The following is a 20,892-nucleotide window of genomic DNA, read 5'->3' on the forward strand; positions in this document are numbered from 1 at the left end:
GACTCTCATTTGAAGCAATGTGGCAACCGGGTGTTTCGCATCTGGCGTGACTCTCGCACGTAAACAAAAAGACCAGGCATTTTGAGGTTATGGAAAAAATCACCCTTTTTGTAGATACAAATATCTTTTCTTAGCATAACTTTTTAAATATTTAACTAAACAGAATAAATTTTAATAGGGTCTTATGGGACCCCAAAACGAATCGAGTGATTTTATAGCCTTGCCTCAGTGAGGTGAGGAAGGCAAAAAGTTCGAAAGTTGAACAGTTCTTCAAAAAAGTTTGACTCCTAAAATATTTTGGAAGTTAATTTTTATTTTTAAATTTTTATGTTTATAAATCATTTTTAAAACAACCTTTTCTTGTTTGCTGTTATATTTTAGTGAGTTTTTCCATTTTTTCAAACATGAGCAGTGCATTGAAAAATAGTTCGACTTCTGAAATGTTTTGGAAGTTAACTTTTTTTTTTAATCCTATTATTGACTGTTGAAATGATTTTATGAATTATTCCATTTTTAAAAATATTAGCGGTTCTTCTTAAAAATAGTACTTCTGAAATATTTTTGATTTTTTTTATTTTATTTATAAAAATCCTTGGAATATTTCAGAAACATTAACATTTTTTCAAATTTAAACAGTTTCGAAAAAATGAAAAAGTCTTGCTTCTTAAATATTGTTGCAAGTTTTCTATCATTTTTAAAACTATCTTTCATGGTCACAGCAGCTCTTAAGAAAAATCTGACTTCAAAAACATAGCTGTATATATAAAAAAACAAGATTGTATTTATTTATATTTTCAAAGAAAACCACCCTTTAAAGTAAAATAAAAATACAAGTTTACCAAAAAATTGAAACATTTCACTGAAATATTTCAGAGGCGTCCGAAACACCAGAAAGGCTAATCATAAATTTATGGTTCTGATTTCCTTAAATTCTAGCAAATTTTTATACAAAATATCGAATGTGTTTATGTTAACAGCTTATTTGATTCTTAATGAATACAATCAACTAAATCAGTTCGTTCCATACCATAGAACGATACAGTTGCCTCTATCACGCTCCGTACTTACATCTAGTACATTCACGCGATATCGAACAGGCTTCGCAGTTTTCGTCGCGCGTGGCAGATCCTGACCTTGTGCCAGTGGTTGCAGGTCGATTAGCACCGCGAAAAGCTTTGTTAGTATCTAATTAGGTAATCGAAGCGAGAAAGACATTCTAATATCTGCACCCTAAACACATCGACCTTGAAAGTGAACACTCTCTAAACAAAGGAAGATCTCAATCTTGCTATCAGGGGTAGGCAGTGGGTGACTACTGCCATCGTCTGTGTGTATTGGTATCGTTATCAACACCGTGCACACAGCCCGAGATTTAGAGAACGAATCCGATTGAAATGGCCACCACCAGCGGTGGTGGTGGCCTGGGTGCACCTCTCGGAAGAACCTATCCCGAGTGGGGAGACCCAGGCAACACGCTTGGTGAACTAATTATCCTGCAAATGACCGGCGCTGGAGGAAAAGACCTTCCCAAAAATCCTTTCATCATTGGTAAATCGGTTGAGCAATTTGCTGGACCAGTCGAATCAGCAAAAAGCGAAAACAAAGGAGCGAGCTACATACTACACACAAGGAAACCTCAACAAGCAAAAAAATTGCTTACAATGACCAAACTGCTGGACGAAGCTAACATCATCATACAAACTCACACCAAGCTTAACACGTGTCAATGTGTTATCTCTTCCGTCGACCTGCTAGATTTGACTGAAGAGTTCATTCAGAAGCACCTCGAAGATCAGAAGGTTTCCTACGTCAAGAGAATTACTCGGAAAGTAAATGGAGAAAGAGTGAACACAACAGCACTCATTCTCACCTTCAGCAAAACGACATACCCTAAACACGTCAAAGTCGGTCTCCTACGCGTAGCCACTAAACCGTACTATCCTAACCCGATGTTATGCTTCGGATGCTTCAAATATGTTCACCTGAAAACACGCTGTACGAATACCAAAATTTGCTTCAATTGCTCCGAATCGTATCATGGGGACGAATGCACCAAATCTCCTAATTGCCATAACTGTAAAGGGAACCACCGTCCAGGAAACCGAACTTGTCCAGTGTACAAACACGAGGAATGTATTGTACATACAAAGATCGACCTAAACCTCAGCTTTCCCGAAGCTCGCGAGCGTGTCGAGCAAGGAAACGGTACGTACGCGCAGGTAGCGGCTCAAAATCGCCTCGACCAACGAAAGCTAGATCACCTGTTGGAAGCTACACAGAAAAAAGATGAGCAAATCGCTAAACTAATCGAAATCACCAAATTAAAAGACCAGAAAATTAAGCAACTCGAAAAATGCATGACTTACTAGAACGTGAACTACGCAAGGAAAAAGACTACACAAATCTAGAAACAGCACCATTTAAACCAGCTGCTACGGAGGATAAACCTGGAATCCAAACTTTAAAATCTAAACGACCGATTAGACCAATCAACCCTGATGATACCTCACCAGACGGACGCAGCCGAAGCCCACTACAAAAAATCCCATTTAACACACCTGATAATATCGAACCCATTCAACAAGAATTTGTCATGCTAACCGACTCGGAAGTTCTCAATGAAGGACAAAACAACTCCGAAAAAAACGTTCAACACTAAAAACCCTAGTAAAAACCAAAACAGCCGGTTTGAAGGGAGGGAAAGTGTAGTACCCCCTTCACTCCCAGAAGTGGGAGCGCAGAGAGATAGACTAACTGTCCAGGACGTTATACCCCAACCTGTTGACAGTGAATCTACTCCTGCGGCCGGCTCTTCTACCGTAATCGACCAGCAAAACTCAACCCAAGCGATAAACACTGTTAAAACCAACCAAACAACAACCTCAATAACTAGTAATGGAACTGGAGATCATCTCACGAAAAACAAACATGGATCGGGGTCCAAAAACCCCAGGCAATCACCCGCACTGACCCCGCTAGAAGATGTACCGGCGTTGATCGATGCCCCTTCAGCGGCTGTCGGTGCGGGTCACTTGCCATCTCAGGCAAGTAGCAACATTAAATCTCGCATCACACAGACTACCGATTCACAACCCGTTTCAGCTCGCACCCGACGAAAAACAAGTAAAACCAAAGAAGACAATGGATTGGGGTCCTCAAACCCCGGGCATGCCCTCGCACCCACCCTGATCTTAGATGTCCCAGCTACGGTTGATGATCCTTCGACAGCAGTGGGTGTAGGGAGGTTGCCTTTCGCTCAGGCAAGTCAAACCTCGAAACACAACATCCAAGCAAATACCTCCCCCACAACATCTTCCACAGGACATAAATTTGCGTGCTGCGGTCTCAACTCTGAAAGAAGAAGACTGGCGATTCAGTGGAACATGAATGGACTAAGTAACAACATCAATGACCTAGCTCTATTAACAGAATTGAGCCCTCCAACCTGCTTGGCTATTCAAGAGACGCACACGCGAACGGGAACATCTCTTGATCACTGGCTTGGAGCAAAATATAAATGGTACACCAAAAACGGCATAAACCTTCACCAAAATGCTGCTCTCGCAGTGCTTACTACAACAACACATAAAGTTATCGATCTCAAAACGCCATTAATTGCTGTTGCAGCGAGATTTGAACATCCAATGCAAGTAACTGTGGTGTCGATCTATGTTCCAACGTACGGCCAATCTAATTTCGCAACTGAACTACAAAAGCTCATTGATCAACTTGAATCTCCTTTTTTGATTTTGGGAGATTTTAACGCCCACGACCCGCTGTGGGGCAGTCTTCGTGAGGACGGTAGGGGGAAGGCAATCCGTCAAGCAGCCGAAACCAACAACATTATTGTAATGAACGACGGTAGTCACACCTATCACCGGGGAACGACAAACTCGTGTATCGACATCAGTCTCTGCTCTCAAAGCCTTATCAACACCTTAACATGGTGCATACACACGGATACGCACGGCAGTGATCATAATCCCATTGAGATTCACGCATGTGGGCTTTCCCAAGCACAACCCGAAGACGACGATGGCGCTACGAAGATGCAAATTGGAATGATTACGAATTGGAGATTGAAAGGAGATTAGAAGCAGATCGTGAATACACAATTTCCGAGATAACACAATCTATCCTCAAGGCAGCCGAAGCAAGCATACCACGAACCAGTGGCAAACCCGGCCGCCGTTCTGTTTATTGGTGGAACAAAGAAGTAGAAGATGCTATTAAGACCAGGAGAAAAACGCTCAGAAAACTCAAAAAGTTATCAAACGAAAGCCCCCTTCGAGATGATGCTCTGAACATGTTCCGAATTGCCAGGAATCATGCACGCAAATTAATGGAAGAAAGTAAAAAGAAAAGCTGGGAAGAGTTTCTCGACGGCATCAGCAACCAAACATCGTGTACTGAAATGTGGCGTCGGGTAAATGCTCTTAGTGGGAAACGCCGTACGCGTGGACTCTCCATGGAAGTTGGCGGCTCTTTAACTGATAATCCTGCTTTAATTGCTCAGGAAATTGGGCAGTATTTTCAGAAATTGTCAGCTACAGAAGGTTACAGCTCAAAATTTCAGAGGTTGAAATCAACAGCAGAGGAAAATCCCGTTTCGTTTCAAATTGATGCATCGAACGAAAACGAAGACTACAACAAGTGTTTCAGTATGGACGAACTATTACGAGCCTTAGATAACGCGCACAGTAAATCATCAGGACCAGATGACGTAGGCTACCCCATGCTCAAACACTTACCGTACTTAGCGAAGAAATCTCTCCTCAACGCGATCAACAAATTATGGCTTTCCGGATCATTTCCCGAAGAATGGCGAAAAAGTATTGTTATCCCAATCCCAAAAAAAGGCCAAAATGCGTCTTCTCCTACTGGGTACCGACCAATTAGTCTCACAAGCTGCATAGCTAAAGTTGCTGAAAGAATGGTCAACCGCCGACTAACCACAGTTCTGGAAGAAAACAATCTCCTCATCGATCAACAACATGCTTTTCGCAAAGGCCGGGGATCGGGTACCTATTTCGCCCGTCTAGGGGATATCCTAGATGACGCTAGAACTCAAGGGCATCACATCGACCTGGCAGCTCTTGATATTTCCAAAGCGTATAATCAAACATAGAGAACGGGTGTACTAAGGCAGTTGCAGGACTGGGGCTTCAACGGAAGTCTAGCCATGTTCCTGAAAAATTTTCTATCTGATAGAACATTTCAGGTCGCCATCGGGAACACACTGTCAGATCTATTCGTCGAAGAAAATGGCGTACCACAAGGCTCAGTCCTAGCAGTAACCGCTTTCCTGATTGGCATGAACAACGTCTCTCTTGATCTTCCCAAAAACACACACATATTACTATTTGCTGATGATATCTTGTTGATAACTCACGGACCAACATTTGCTAGGAACCGAATCAAAATGCAGGCAGCTGTCCGAGCTGTAGGAAAGTGGGCGGATAGTGTGGGATTCAAAATTGCCAGCGAGAAGTGTGCCATCCTGCATAGCTGCTCAACTCGTCACCATCACTGGAAACGACCTATCGTACTCAATGGAGTAAACTTTCCCAATAGGAAAAATCAAAATCCTTGGTGTAACATTGGATCGCAACCTCAATTATAACCAACACTTTAGAGAAGTTAAAGAAAGTTGTAGAAGCCGTATTCAGCTCATTAGAACAATCAGCAGTCGACACAAAACAAGCAACCGGAAGACAATCATTCAAGTTGGGAACAGTATAATCACCTCAAAGCTAGTATATGGAATTGAACTAACATGTGCTGCATTTTCTGCACTAGTCAACACTCTAACACCTGTCTACAACGAAATTGTACGACGTGCCTCAGGCCATCTCAAAAGCTCACCGATTCTATCAATTATGATAGAATCTGGCAATCTACCTTTTCCCCTGAAAGCAGCGCTGATATTAGCAAAAAGGACAACCAGTGTTATGGAGAAAATTCCCGAAGAATCAAGCACCTTACTAAGGAAAACGAACGAAATCTTAAGGGAAAGATAGGATCTTCACTACCGGAAGTGGCCAAGCTTCCCCGTGTTCAAGAACGGAGATGGGACGATGTTAAACCAAAAATTGACTGGAAAATTCATCACAAAATCAAACCTACGGACACCGCTGCTCAAAAAGAGCAGTTTTCAAACAAAGAGTGGAACAAAAATATCAACGACATCAACACATTTACACAGACGGATCGGTATCCCGACACGGAGTCGGAATGGGAGCTTACAGTGTCCATTGGTCAATATCTAAGAAAATTGATAACAAATGTTCTATATTTACAGCTGAGACTGCTGCCCTCATTATAGCTGTCGACATGACCCAGGAGGATCGCATTTACGAAACAGTTATTTTTACAGACTCTGCAAGCGCTCTTTTGAATGTTGAATCTGGAAAATCCAAAATGCCCTGATTCAAACATTAGAATCGAAATTGGAAAACCGTACGGACATTACCTTCTGCTGGGTCCCAAGCCACTGCGGAATACTCGGAAATGAGAAAGCTGACAAACTTGCTGGTGAAGGGTACCGTGCTGAGGCATGGATAACGCCACTCCCCAAACAAGACGTTAATAGATGGATCAACACACAACTCGAACTAGTTTGGGAAAACCAGTGGCACATAACCAGAGACGTCTTCACTAGGAAAATAAAAGGAACCACCAAAAGTTGGGATGATCGAGGACACCGAACAGAACAACGCATTATGTCCAGACTTAGGATAGGACATACCAGACTAACTCATCGACACCTCATGGGACTGGGCCCTAGGGAAATGTGTTTCACATGTGGAGTACCTATTACTGTGGAACATATTCTCGTTGATTGCCCTTCCTATATTGCTCAACGCCAGGAAAATTTGCTTTCGAACTCAATCCGAGAAATATTAGGACATGAACCCGAATCAGAACAACGCTTGCTGAAATTTTTACGAGAAACTCACCTGTACGAAACCATATAATCAAATGTATATACAAATTTTGTGAAATCTTCCTCTAATTCTATCCCATCTTTCTTTTGAAAAAGAGGCGAATGCACGTGGAGTGTAAAACCTCTATAATAAAACAACAACAACAACATACAATTAACTAAAATTTCTGTCCAAATTTGTACGAGTCTTAAGAAAAATCGAGTGTCTGGAGTTCAAAGCAAAAGTGCCCGGATTTTGAATTCAGCTTTTATCAGTGCCCGGGATGCATTCTTTTGAAATTTACTGTTTATGCTACATCCTGATGATTTTTCTACATTTCCAACACATTACTTGATATTTTTCCAGCTATAACAAAATGAAATGCTTATAAGGGTCCTGATTTCGAATCATGACGTTATTTAAAAAAATAATCGTTCGTACTGCCCTTATCGCCAGGAAATTCAAATAGAGGTCGGAGTGACTGCTGTGTTAGTTGACATTTGAAGAAGTAAATCTTATTTTTTTATAGAAAAATATTCATCTAGTGGTTTGTCTTGTTTTATGGCACTAGCAAATGTCTATAAAAATATGTTGTTTTGACTAATTGAAATTGATAAGGCTTTACCACGTTTTTAATATATAAAGAAAACCTAAATGTGGTTCTAATTGTTGCTAAACTAGCTACATATTTGATTCCTCATAAAACTAGTCGAAATTTTGAATGATTTGAATTCCAAGTTCCTCACACTTTCAGTTCAACCAACTGGTCGCCGAAACAGCCGAAGTTTATTTACAAAACCGGACCAACGCAAAGCCCAACCATCCAGTGTGACAACCCGAAAAAAAATCTCGTTCATCGCGCCACAAATGTATGCTGGTGCTCACTTGTGTGTGCTGTGTAGGTGCAATTTTTCGAGTTGACACAAGAGACCGTATATTGTCGCAAAGCCCAACAACAACAAAACAGTATTATCATCGAATGACCTCACACACCGTGTGTGTGTGTGCGTGTTGTGAACAAACTGGTTTATACTCAAGTGTCGTGCCTCTTCGACATGTGAATTCCTGAGCCTCGGGTTTTATGACCAATCCTCGATGACATTACTGGCTTGAGGTTTCTGATGGTGGAAAATCCTTCAAGATTGATGGAATTTTGCGAACACTCACCGTTTTTCTTCTTCTTCAAGCAAGCGTTATCATCCTCGAGTCAGTGTCTCCGAGCTGTTATCTTTCTTATCAGCTGAAACTAACATGGGCAGGGTAGCAGATATTTGTGCAAGGCCCAACAATTTCTTCCTCACTTGGCTTGGCACAACCACGTTAAGCCTGGCCGTCACTCGCTGGACAGTCGCCACAGCTTTCCACTTCGAGTACGTTTAGCAACTCTTTCACGTACCAGTGAGAGCTGGATTAATTTACATTTACACTGTACTCTCGCACACATTCAGCCACTGACCGTATCCACAGGTCGTAATTTATGCTTCAGATTTTCACCATTCACCATCCGCTACGGCGAGCGGAAAACCAAAATATAATAAAACAAAAGTCCAAAACCCCGAAAATCACCTCTCACTTGTCTGTCGTTTACTAGTGACTCGTACCTTTACTAGTTATCAACACACCCGACCCGATGTACATATCTGCAGGTTCTGCACGTACACAGAGCGCGACTCCAAATTAAGCTTTGTGTGTTGTTTCCCTTTCGGATTCTTTCGCGATTTCATTTATCACACACTCCCGTAATGTTGCCCACTGTACACGTCGAGTGCGATCGCTAACTTTGCACGTAAAGTGCCCCAAACTGCGGAGGCACACTGCGCGCGGCAGAAAACGCGTATGCCACAACCAGTAATGCACGATCCAAGTACGCACTGCACCTCACGAAATTCGCTGGAAATATTTACAAATAAAGTATTCGCGTATCGATTGGGGCCCTCCACCACCAGTTTCCCCTTAAACGCACTCACTTTGCTCTGACTTAAGGAGTCTGGTTACAGATATTTTTGTTAAGGCACTCTCGCGAACGTCGAACCGCGGGGGAGAGCCGACCGAAAGTCACTGCGGGAACATTAGTTTCCAACGAACTGTGTGATGGTGTTTTGCACGATGGAACTCATCTTGCAAGGGGGGAGTGCTGGTGAGAGAGCTGAGTTGTCGAGTTGGTTGGGGGTAGGGTTTGATTGTGAATTGTGGGGAAAAATGTAAGTTTTTTACTTTTCATTAAAAATCAATTATTCAATAGTTTTAGCTATGTTTATATTTAAAAAGCATTTTTACTGTTTCAATGCAAGTACAACAATCGATACTGTACCCTAGTTCTAATACAAATTTACCACTGTTCACCTCTTTGGCTTTATTACATTGCTCGGTAACTCAGTTTAAGATTTGGTTTCTTTAAAGTATATTGGATAGAGAGGTTTGGTACATTCCAATTCGAAATTGTATGTGTAAGATAACACATTCTTACTAAACAATTGATTCCAATAAGACATAGTGATAGCAATTGTTCAAATACTAAAAACTCGTCTTTTTATATTTATTTGAATTTACAAGCAGAGTAATCTCATAAGGTTATTGCAGATATTTGTTTTTTTAGAATATAATCCCAGAAGACGGCCTAAATTAAATTGGTTGGACAATTTCCGCACAAAACAAATCTTTTTTGTATGGAGCGTGGAAAATCGCTGAACTTTTCGAAAAAATATGTTCTAACATTCAAAAAAAGCAAAAGATTGCAATTTTTTCGTAAAAATCGCATTTTGGGAAGATAAACCTGGAAATTTGCGTAAATTTATTTATTTTAATAAAAATTATTTTTTCAGAGTGTACAGCTTTGTTGAAAAATCAACATTGCCATAGTGGTCAGAATAGCAAAATTAAGGGGACATGTATTATCCGAAAAAATGTGTAGTTTTGAAGCTTTGGTTTCTTCAGAAGAGTTGTTGTAAATGAAAAGGAGCAACTTTTGGTTTGATTGAAAATTAGGGTGGTTTATGATTAGGGTGATTTTTAAAATATAACTACATATTCAGGAATATGTTTGCGATTTGATCCAGCCTCCGGCTGAAAAACTCTATGATAAAGAATTTAAAAAAAATGGGAATTTCTAGAAAGTTATTGAGTTTGCCAATCCAAGAACCTTTTTCGAAGACACCAAAATTTTATCTCGTAATCTACGCCTTTTACGACCAAATTTATAGAAAGCATTTGAGCAAACCTTCAAAAATCAGTTTTGCCTTCCTCACCTTACTGAGGAAAGGCTACAAAATCACTCGAAAAATGAACTAATTAATTTGACCTCGTAGACCCACCCTCACATATACCTATCGACTCAGAATCAGCAAATGTCTGTGTGGATGTGTGTAGGTGGGTGGACAAAAAAAATTGTCACTCGATTATCTCCGGACTGGATGAACGGATTTTGACCGTATTAGTCTCATTCGATCCATCTTGGGGTCCCATAGGTCTCTATTTAAAAGAAACAAGTTGAGTTAAATACTTCAAAAGTTATGCTAAAAAACGATTTTGGCGTATGTCCAAAAGATTGTAAAAAAGGTGGTTTTTGCAAGAAAACCTATCATATTATACATTTTCAGAAAGGTATTAAAAAGACCTTTCTAATGAGCCACAAACATTGAAAATCTGACAACCCTGTCAAAAGTTATAAGCACTTAAGTGTTATTTATACCCTTTTTGGATGCCGGATCTCACATATTTTAATAAAAATGATATCCGGGTCCATCATGCGACCTATCGTTAGTTAGATAATTGAAAGACCTTTCAAATGAGCCTAAAACATCGAAGATCTGACAACCATCAAAATCAAACCATCCACATTAACGACCCCCGGGTCTTTTGTGGTCTCTATTGCAAGTTTCTGCTCGAACCTAGGAGTCCGAAGGCTTGAATGGAGAGAGCACCCAAACCTCTTTCTACTCCAAGGAACCTTCCACCCCAGTGTTTGAACTGACGACCTTCGGATTGCGAGTCCAACCGCCGCCAGCGATTCCACCGGAGTAGGCTTGGTTTGGTGTGTTGTTTGTACTTATGGCATGGAGACGACTCCTACACCTGGAATGACTTAACGGCCTAACAACCAAGGCCGGGACCAATATTTTACTTCCTCATCCGATGGAAGGTTGCAGCAGATGGGAATCGAACCCAGACAACCATATCAAAAGTTATTAGCACTTAAGTGTTATTTATACACTTTTTGGAGGCCGGATTTCAGATATTGTGATAGAAATATTGTCTGAATCTTCCTTCGAACTATCGTTGGATTGGTTTTTTATCAGACCTTGACGATGAGCCAGAAATATTGAAGGTCTGCGAACCCTATCAAAAGAAATGAGTAATAAAGTTGATTTGTTAAACATGTTAAGGGGGAATGTTGCTATTTTTACTGAAGAGAAAAGTGATATTGGGGGCTTTTTTAGAGCTCTATAAAACAAAAAAATATATTTTTGGACTAGTCAATTTGGACTTAACCCTCTACAACCCAACCCCGCCTTTAGACGGGCTTCGATTTAAAAAATCGCCAAAAATCCATTTTCAACCATTTTTTTATCTTTAAAAAGCATTGGAAAGAAGAACTCTTAAAATTTTGGATAATTTATGGGTTGGAAGTTTTACTTGTTTTATGTGACTTTGCCAATGTTTTCAAAAAATGTCATTTTTTTAGAGGTCGACTTTAGCATTGTTTTTTATTAACATTTCTTATATTTTAAGTAAAAAGAAGTATGCAGTAATTCTTCTAGTGCCCCAGACTATGACTTTATACATTTATTTACAATTTAAATGATAATGTTGCCATTTTATAGCAGAAAATGTGAAAAACATGCAAAAAAATTGTTACTGTAAAAACATGAAAAAATAGATAGGCAAAATGTAATTATAGGAGGTCCAAGTAACATTTTTTCCAGTAGTTCTACAAGAGCTCTTCAGTTTGGACCGCGGTAGGATAAAACTCTCTTCAAGTACTCTTCCAAACTCCTGAAGAAGTTTTAAAGAGAATTTTATCCTACCGCGGTCCAAACTGCTAAGCTGTAGCTATCTTGAAGAGCTCTTGTAGAACCCCTGGAAAACCCGATTTAATCCCACCAGGGTGAGATACAGTGAGTCAAATATTTGTCCATACCCCGTACGGAAAATGTTTGTGATATAAAAGCAAGGGTCCTGATTTTCGGTTCAATGAACAGAAACCACTCACTCATCGCCTATCCATTCGTCGCCTATTCTAACCCGCTATCATTCATGAGCGAATGAGTCTGGCAAGCAGCCAGCGAGTGGCCCGAACTGTTCACTCAGCGAACAAATACATCGTGAAAATATTTGCCTACTCCGTCGCTCGACGACACTCACACACTACCATGCTCAGCGAAGAGCCACTCTCACAAAATGCCAGCGCGGCAGTCATTTTGTCTTCACGCCCTCAGTTTGCTATCAATTTGATTTTTTCTTGGTGGAAGTTTCTTTGAATGGTGTCTATAATGTTATGAAATCAAAATAAACGCACAATTTAATTGATAACATTGATTTTAGGCAACCCAAATCAATGAGTATAACGTAGCGCATCAGAGAAAAAATGTTTTCAGTTCAGAGTGATCGGAGACGATCGGCCTGTCTGAACCGTTCGGAGACTGAGCCGATCAGAGAGAGAAGGAGAGTAGAAAAGAGAGAGTTCGGGAGCGAATGGTTTCAAAGTGACAAACAGTAGGAATTCATCAGGGCAGTATCGCGTTGCCTGCTATTTGTGCTCGCGAATGGAGTGGTTGATTTTGAGCAATCAGGATCCTTGTATAAAAGTACATAAAATTCGACTAAAGTGCCATGTTTTGTACATCAATCGACGCGGCAGAATGTCCTCTTTAAGACACTGTCATTGGATTTGCAAAAAACTTTTTCTTAAAAAATACAAAAATAGTTTACTGAAAAAAGTCAAAAAAAGAGGTCAAATAATTGTCCGTACCCCTTGTAAAAGTACAAAATCTGATCGATTTAAGTGAATTCATTTATGAAATGTTGTTTCTGTGTCAAATACTAGTACCTCTAGCCAGTTTGTGACAACTTTGAACTTCTGATAACTTTGTTTAGTTATTTTATATTAAGAATTGGTTTAAATTTAGTTTTTTAAAGTAAAACTTATCAAAACATAAGTTTATAAACAACTATTTTATAAAATTGCTATTTTATGTTGTAAGAGTCTCTATTTAACAAGTTTTAACAATATTTGTTCGAAATATACATTGTTTTCATCTTTTTATTGACATTTTCGACCAAAAATAATGTTTCGGAACAATACCGTTAAACAACCCGGATTGTCCCGGAACCGGTTTAACCCTCGGAGGAAATTTTGTGGTGGTCAGATAGAGACAAAAACCCACCTCTTGCAATTTAAAGCATCCAATTTCGTCCACTACAGCCCGATTACGAGTCCCTAGTCTGAAATTTGAAATTTTCAAATTCCCCAAGCAAAACATTCTGTCCCAAGACGGTACAAAAATTCTCAGTACGGAAAGTGAAAATTTCAAATTTCAGACTAGGGACTCGTAATCGGGCTGTAGTGGACGAAATTGGATGCTTTAAATTGCAAGAGGTGGGTTTTTTTGTCCTCTATCTGACCACCACAAAATTTCTCTCCGAGGGGTTAAACCGGTTCCGGGACAATCCGGATTGTTTAACGGTATTGTTCCGAAACAGTATTTTTGGTCGAAAAATGTCAATAAAAAAGATGAAAACAATGTATATTTCGAACAAATATTGTTAAAACTTGTTAAATAGAGACTCTTACAACATAAAAAAGCAATTTTATAAAAATAGTTGTTTATAAACTAATATTTTGATAAGTTTTACATAAAAACTAAATTTAATCCAATTTTTAATATAAACTAACTTAACAAAGTTATCAGAAGTTCAAAGTTGTCACAAACTGGCTAGAGGTACTAGTATTTGACACAGAAACAACATTTCATAAATGAATTCACTTAAATCGATCAGATTTTGTACTTTTATTAGGGGTACGGACAATTATTTGACCTCTTTATTTTACTTTTTTCAGTAAACTATTTTTGTATTTTTAAGAAAACGTTTTTTGCAAATCCAATTACAGTGTCTTAAAGAGGACATTCTGCCGCGTCGATTGATGTATAAAACATGGCACTTTAGTCGAATTTTATGTACTTTTATATCACAAACATTTTCCGTACGGGGGGGTACGGACAAATATTTGACTCACTGTAGAGCCTTTCTTACTAAAGAATATAACTGCTTTCAATTCACAACATCGACTTGATACAAAAAAATCTTATGATGAAAGCAAGGTATTATTAATGATGTGTTTTCTAAAAGAAATTGAAAACGCAATTTTCACCAATAGAATATTTTTAATCGTACAAATTCTTAATCAAACAAGCGTTTTGGTTTTCTAGTTTTGGTACGAGCCCAAAAACCGAACAAAGCAGGCGCAAAGCAAAACCGAGTTAACCGCACAGTGGGAAGCTTGCCATTCAGCGTCTACGAAAGTGAGAGAGTCAGAGATAGCTATTTTTACAACCGCATCACTACACACTCAATCGCAATACCTTAGGTAGATAGCCATTGGCGTCGCGAGCATTGAAAACTTTGAAAACGATATAAAGCTTAGAAGCTTAGAAAGCTCCTATTGGTATCCAATGAACTCTGTTAAATAAACTTACGAAATCACGACAAAATGAAGCCTACTTAAAGGCGATTTAAGGAGCACACGGGAAACAAATTGTTTGTACCCGGATGAATGTCCTATGTCACAAAAGTTTTTGCATAAACATTGGACAGTTATGCAAAAACGGACAGAGCTAAAGAAACCGAAAAGCTACGAAATCTTACATGTTGAAGGAAACATCGGTAGACAAGCTACTACAAACGAGTATAAGTCGAACCAACACATATATGCGCCAGCATTCTCGCGCCAGTATTCGAAGCTCAACTTGTCGACTTGGCGACGAAGCGTCGAAAATCAATGCAGTGTGATTTTTTTACGATTTTTCGGATTAAAATTAATGCTGAATCGACATATTTACGAAGCTGGAAATGACGTCCAGCCTTAAAGTAAAACCTATACCTTTCTTTAGTAAGAAAGGCAAAAAGTAAATCGTTCTAAAAATTGATCGGAATTGCCGATCGGTGTCGAATTTGTTTCAGATGCTCACTCATGGTCTGTACTATGAATGTAGGAAGAAATTTTGGATAAAATCAGAAATGAAAAATGTTGGCGAATGTCACCAGGTGGGCTTTTACCTTTTTTTTAGGGATTTTTTTTCTTATGGTAGGTTAATCAAACGGCTCTAACTCCAGAACCATATTATAAATCTGGATGAAAATTTGTAGAGCTCGAAAAATGCAATTTTTGAGATAAATAAAAGATATGAAAATGAAAAAATTGGACCATATTTTCATTTGAAAACTGTGTATTTTGTTGAAAAGTCTGGCCGCATCCGAAAACAGATGGATAATTCGAAATTTGCGCGGCAACTCGCCCAGGTTCAGCACACTAGCTTTCATCTGCATTTAGAAGAATCGAAATCGGATTTATGGGAGCTGAGAACGGTGCGACACAAAATTTTGCAAAAATTTACCACATACGAACATCACTCGACCTCCGCGGAATTTATTTTCTCAAAATTCGAGGGTTTGAGATAGACGAGTTCTGTCAAGGTGAATCGATAGAGCGTCAAAAATCGATGCAGTGTGATTTTTTGGCGATTTTTTCGATTAAAATTCATGCTGAATCGTCTTATTTACGAAGATGGAAATGACGTTTAGCCTTAAAGTAAAACCTATACCTTTCTTTAGTAAGAAAGGCAAAAAATGTTACTTGGGAGAGTAGGCCAAATACTACAAAAAACAAATATTAACTAAGCAAGATAAAAGCAGATTAAAATACTAAAAATGAAACAACAAAACATAAAACAAGAGAAGTAGAGTTTTTCGTAGAACAAAAGTTGCTCAAAATGACCTCCTGAACACAAGAAAATTAAAAAAAAAATCGAATAAAAAATTTGGGCAGAAGAGGGTTAAGGGTCAAAAGATACAGTCATTTTAAGATAAAAAAGATGCAAATTTAAAACTTAAATATCTCGAAAAGACGTAAGCCAAATTTTAAGCGCCAGGTTGCATTTGAAATAGGGGAACCAGCACTACAATCTCAGGGGTGTTTTTCATTAAACTCGAGATATTTCATTTGAAAAAGACTTATTTTCAAGGGAAAACTATTGGAAACCTAACGAAATTCAAAGATTATTATATTTGTTTTTTTTTTTCATGTAATTGCCCGCTGAATCTGAATCTGCCCTCAGAATTGTACCAAAGTCTCAAAAAATCAATCATTGGTCATATTTTGGATTTCCATGTAAAACTATACGACACGAATGCCATTGCAATGGTAAAGTGTCTTTAATAAAACTAATAATAATGTAAAATTATCATTTAAACCCAATATCAATTTTCTAAAACTTAGCCCTGAATTGACACGTTTAAAAAATGATTTTTGAAGGTTTGCTCAAATGCTTTCTATAAATTTGGTAGTAGAAGGCGTAGATTACGATATAAAATTTTGGTGTCTTGGACATAGTTGCATGGGTTGGCAAGCTCAACTTCTTTTTAGAAGGCAAAAATATTCTCAAAAATATTCCTGAAAAGTTAGATTATTAAAATTACCCTATCCATGAACCATCCTATTTTTCAACCAAACCAAAGTTGCCCCTCTTCATTTGCAACAATTCACCAAAGCTCCAAAACTACACAATTTTTCGGAAAATTCATTTTCAATTTTTTTTAAAGTGATTTTGCGAAAATGTACGCAATAGACCATTTTTGGGACCTTCATAACACGGCGTACGTCACCGTAATGGTCAAACAAAAAATACGGCCTAATTATTTTGGCCAAGAAATAAGATAACAAACAAGCAACGATTAGATCAGATTTGAAATCCGTAGGAGTTTTGTTTGTAAGTTTGTTTTTCTTGTTAAAGTAGGTACACCGTACCTACCTACGTACACAGCAAAAATAGTAGTAATTCAGCTGCGTGTAAATGGCCTGGGTGTAAAATAAATTTTGCATTATTTTATGAGATTCCATGTAATATTATTGTCTATTCTAAGTTATAAGTAATAATTTTTCGATTGAATTACGATGTAAAACACAGCTGAAAGGAACACCAAAACTCTGTTATGTACCTAAATGAACTCATTGTAACTTGATTATTCACAAATAAAACCGAATTGAATTGAATATGTAATATTACACCCTTAAATATGTAGCCCATCAGTATGGGAAACCTTCTTGACCGAAATGTCAAGCTCATAGGTGAAAGTGGGGCATAGAGCGTTCAATTTCCCGGGGTTACAAATTTCCCGGGAAACGGGAAATTTTCAACCAATTTCCCGGGAAATCCCGGGAATTCCCGGGAAATTTTTAATTTATTGAAAATTGTTATGATCTTGGTTTTAATTAAAATTATGCAACAAAATGGTAGAGGAGAGTGGGGAGACTTGATCCCAAGCCTGTATCTCGTCAGCATGTGGGTAAAACAATTAGCTTTGTTCTAGAAAGTTGTGCGAAATTGACTAAAACTCATTGTAGAAAACAAAGAAAAAAATTAAAAAATGTTTAGATTGAGTTACACACATTTTTCTATGAAGTGCTGCAAAAAACTTCGAAGAGATCTTTTTTCTTTGTTTTGATAAGTATAGAAAACACTCAGAAATTATTAAAAAAAAAATTTTATACATGAATTGTTTGATAAACGTATCAACTCCAAAACCCTTACGAATTTGACGTTAAATTTATTGTCATACTATTTTTACAATCAATTGTTTAAAAAAGTGCGTTTAGGGAGACTTGATCCCTGCATTTTTACAGTCAATGGAATCAGCCTCAAGATTAAATAATTGGGCTGGGGTTTCGTACATAGTTTCCTTTAGTATAGTTGTACATAACTTACTGCAGTTTGAACCATTTTTCAATAGTTTTGTAAACAAAAATTAGCAGCTTTTGTAAACATGCTCAATTTTGGTCTAAAAAATGAAAATTTTAGGTTTTTAAATTTTTTGCATGCTAAACTTGTTATATTTTGAACACAAACGTACAGGTTTAATGTGAAATCGCTGTAACTTATAGAAAATTAAAAGTTTGGATGAATAAGAAACATTTTTCATACGATTTCTTCAAAATGTTGAAAGGGGGATCAAATTACCCCCAACATTTTGAAAATGCCGGTTTAAAATAATTTTTTTAAACGCTTGGCATGATTCGAAGAGTTTATCTGATGAAATACCCTTATCAGCCAAACATAGTTGAATGTTTAAGCTTTCAATTCATGCAAAAAGATCATAGTTTTGTGAGAAATTGACAAAGTTATGTGCGATACAAAAAAAAGGGATCAAGTCTCCCCACTCTCCCCTATACGACATCAACCTTAATGGTTTAAATAAGTGTGAAGATCAATTAACAGCTTGACTGCATGTAAAAAATCATTCAACTACAAGAAAATGTATTTTGGTATTTTTTGATGAGAAATTTTAAACTTGCTTCTGTGATCAGTTTATTGAAGTGAGAAAAAAACGTGCAAAAATTATGTTTTTCATGACAAATACTGGTTTCAGCTCTTGAACAAATGGTAAAGCTTTTTAGTATTAGTTTTACTCCAAACAACCCAATATTTTCAAATATTTGAAGCAAGCTTTGAATATATTTTTGCATTTTTGAGAACAAATCATAGAAAGTAATTTTTCAATTTTTTTTTTGTATTATTATGCAACATGATTTAAATTATACGATAAATTAACATCAACAACATCAACAAGATCTATTCCCAGTTGCTTCAAAAATGATTATTATCATCAATAATTCTGATATCATAATTTCTGATAATCTGATTAATGATATATAAACCAAACAATGCATTTAATTGAACAAAATCATGTTGAGTTTGTTCATTTATTATTTTTTCAGAGCATTTTAAAAAAAAAGTTCCAAAAATTTAAGATAATGTATACTTCTGCTTGAATTTCGGGAATTCCCGGGAAACGAGAAATATTTTTTTTCGGGAAATCCCGGGAATTCACGGGAAATTTTTTCCCGGGACGGGAAACTGGACGCTCTAGTGGGGCAAGACGACCATATGGGACAAGAGGAACAATCGCTCGTACGATCTTTATTCCTACAATTTCCAATATTTTCAATATGAGGAATTGTCACTAGCAATGCAATTAGTTAATTCTACTACCACAAAATCGCGAAAACGACGTAAACGCCACGGGACACAAGATTAAATGGTGTTTTTTCAAATCATGTGTTTTCTTATAACATTTGGAAAATACGTACGGAAAATCAATTATTTTAAAATCAATTTTTTATGGTACAAAACGAGATTTTTGCCTTCCTCACTGAGGTAAGGCTATAATCCTGCTCTAAAATTGAACTTTTTATTAAAAGCTCGAAAACCCACCTTGATGTATACATATCGACTCAGAATCGAAAACTGAACAAATGTCTGTGTGTATGTGTGTGTATGTGTGTGGGTATGTGTGTGTGTATGTGACCAATAATGTCACGCAGTTTTCTCAGCACTGGCTGAACTGATTTTGACCAAACCAGTCGCATTCGACTTGGTTTAGGGTCCCATACGGTGCTATTGAATTGTTTGAAGTTTCGATAAGTAGTTCAAAAGTTATGTATAAAAATGTGTTTTCGCATATTTTCGGAAGATGAATAAATGGCAGTAAACTGAACCAAACATCATCATGTAATACATCGTTATTTAGGTAATTGAAAGACCTTTCCAACGAGTTCACAACTTTGAAGATCTGGCAACCCTGTCTCGAGTTATAACCACTTAAGTGATATTTATGTACTTTTTTGTAGCCGGATCTCTTTTAAATGTATGTAAACAATGTCCGGATCCATCATCCGACACATCGTTGGTTAGATAATTGAAAGACCTTTCCAACGAATCTACAACATTAAAGATCTGGCAACCCTGTCTCGAGTTATAACCACTTAAGTGATATTTATGTACTTTTTTTGTAGCCGGATCTCATTTAAATGTATGTAAACAATGTCCGGATCCATCATCCGACACATCGTTGGTTAGGTAATTGAAAGACCTTTCCAACGAATCTACAACATTGAAGATCTGGCAACACTGTCTCGAGTTATAACCACTTAAGTGATATTTATGTACTTTTTTTGTAGCCGTATCTCATTAAAATGTATGTAAACAATGTCCGGATCCATCATCCGACCCATCGTTGATTAGGTAATTGAAAGACCTTTCCAACGAATCTACAACATTGAAGATCTGGCAACCCTGTCTTGAGTTATGACCACTTAAGTGATATTTATGTACTTTTTTGAAGCCGGATCTCACTTAAATGTATGTAAACGATGTCCGGATCCACCATCCGACCCATCGTTGGTTAGGTAATTGAAAGACGTTTCCATCGAATCTACAACATTGAAGATGTGGCAACCCTGTCTCGAGTTATAACCACTTAAGTGATATTTATGTACTTTTTTTGTAGCCGGATCTCATTTAAATGTATGTAAACAAAGTCCGGAACCACCATCCAACCCATCGTTGATTAGGTAATTGAAAGACCTTTCCAACGAATCTACAACATTGAAGATCTGGCAACGCTGTCTCGAGTTATGACCACTTAAGTGATATTTATGTACTTTTTTGTAGACGGATCTCATTTAAATGTATGTAAACAATGTCCGGATCCATCATCCGACCCATCGTTGGTTAGGTAATTAAAAGACCTTTCCAACGAATCTACAACATTGAAGATCTGGCAACCTTGTCTCGAGTTATAACCACTTAAGTGATATTTATGTACTTTTTTGTAGCCGGATCTCATTTAAATGTATGTAATCAATGTCCGGATCCATCATCCGACCCATCGTTGGTTAGGTAATTGAAAGACC

At 37.8% G+C, this 20,892-nt stretch overlaps 1 protein-coding gene across 1 annotated transcript in view; it reads right to left on the reverse strand.

Moving 5' to 3' along the window:
- LOC6044293 (TBC1 domain family member whacked) overlaps window positions 1-8,992 on the reverse strand; it is a 31,553-nt gene extending 22,561 nt beyond the window's left edge. The window contains 1 exon segment of the mRNA XM_001861789.2: window positions 8,094-8,992. The gene's annotated coding sequence lies outside the window, so the exon portion shown is untranslated.
- Between the last annotated feature and the right edge of the window lie 11,900 nt (window positions 8,993-20,892).

Source organism: Culex quinquefasciatus, chromosome 3, assembly GCF_015732765.1.
Source record: "Culex quinquefasciatus strain JHB chromosome 3, VPISU_Cqui_1.0_pri_paternal, whole genome shotgun sequence".
Classification (NCBI taxonomy): domain Eukaryota; kingdom Metazoa; phylum Arthropoda; class Insecta; order Diptera; family Culicidae; genus Culex; species Culex quinquefasciatus.